Source organism: Aplysia californica, unplaced genomic scaffold, assembly GCF_000002075.1.
Source record: "Aplysia californica isolate F4 #8 unplaced genomic scaffold, AplCal3.0 scaffold00002, whole genome shotgun sequence".
Lineage (NCBI taxonomy): Eukaryota > Metazoa > Mollusca > Gastropoda > Aplysiida > Aplysiidae > Aplysia > Aplysia californica.
In genome coordinates, this window is record NW_004797272.1 from 1,145,930 (window position 1) to 1,147,185 (window position 1,256).

General features: G+C 42.8%; 1 protein-coding gene across 1 annotated transcript in view; it reads left to right on the forward strand.

Annotated features, from left to right (window-relative positions):
- Positions 1–1,256, forward strand: part of LOC101853201 (polypeptide N-acetylgalactosaminyltransferase 5) — a gene marked incomplete in the record, with an annotated part of 130,496 nt that overhangs the window by 7,210 nt on the left and 122,030 nt on the right. The window contains 1 exon segment of the mRNA XM_035972794.1: positions 1,028–1,160.

Consider the following 1,256-nt stretch of genomic DNA (forward strand, 5'->3'; position numbering starts at 1 on the left):
GAGAGAGAGAGAGAGAGAAAGAGAGAGAGGGGGGGGTTATGTGGATGTGTACGTGTGAGAATGGAGAGGTGGGCGTGTTGATAGATGGTAGATAGCGCGTCAAGGTATGAGTTATAAAGATAAGTGTATTTGTTTGTTGGCTCTATTGCATGTTTGAGCGCATATGCATGTATGTGTGTCTTTCTGTATGCACGTTAGAGATGGGGAAGGGGGGATTATTTAATTTTTTTTTTTTGGGGGGGGGGAGGATGAGTAGAGGAATAGTAAATGGGCAGGAGACAACATGTAAAGGAGATAAGTGTATTTACTTGTTTGTGTTCGTGTGCGTGGAGTGCTAGGTTGTTGTTTTTAAAGGTTGATTGTACGTGCCATAAAAGAGCCATGATTCAGCGTGCTGACGATATTACAAGGTAAGGGTTGGTTTTATTGAAGCTTCCTCACGTTACCCTGCTGTAGATCGTGTTTGATCTCATCTTTTGGGAACGTGCTAAGACACACATTGGTGAAATCGGGATTCATTCGGGACGACAGCAGCCTATTATGTCTTGTGTTTGGATGATTTTGTGAGTGCGATTATGGACGTGGTTACGAAATATTGGGCTTAAGGTACCTTTTGTGGGTCAATTGTTGAGCAATGCACGAATACTTCGAGAGTTCTCTGTTGTGGTTTGTGCGTGGGAAAGAGACCTTAGTGGTACTTAGTGTATTTGTAGTATGCAGTTAATGTCTGAGTCGGTGAAAACTTTTTAATGTAGGTCTTGGTTCAAATAACCTATGCGAGGTCTTCGTTTTCTCGTGCGTGTTCATGTCTTCTGTGTGTCATTTCGTACGTGTTTCAGACAATCTTTCAAGGTCCGTATTCGCGATAAGGTACAAAGATCCGTCGGAGATTGTTTTAAGGGATTTTTCGTGTCAAGGATTTGTTTTAATCTTATCTGGAGACCCTTACTCTTCTCCGCTATCGTACTGTGTAAGTGTGCTTGCTCTGTCTTCTGAAACCAGTTTTTGTATGCTTTCTTTCTCTCAGGGTGTCGAAAAGTTCGAGGAAAAAGTAACTGCTTAAGGAAGTGGATCAGCGGTTCTGAACGAGTCTGCGGATATAAAAACTGAGGACGAACGGGAAAACGTTGGACTTTAAGGAATTCTCAACGGGATTAAAGGTAAGACGAGGACTTCCACTGGTTAACAAGATTACCTCTTTGGGAATGTAATTTCTTTACTCTAAGGAATTCACTCCCACCCCCACCCCCACCCCC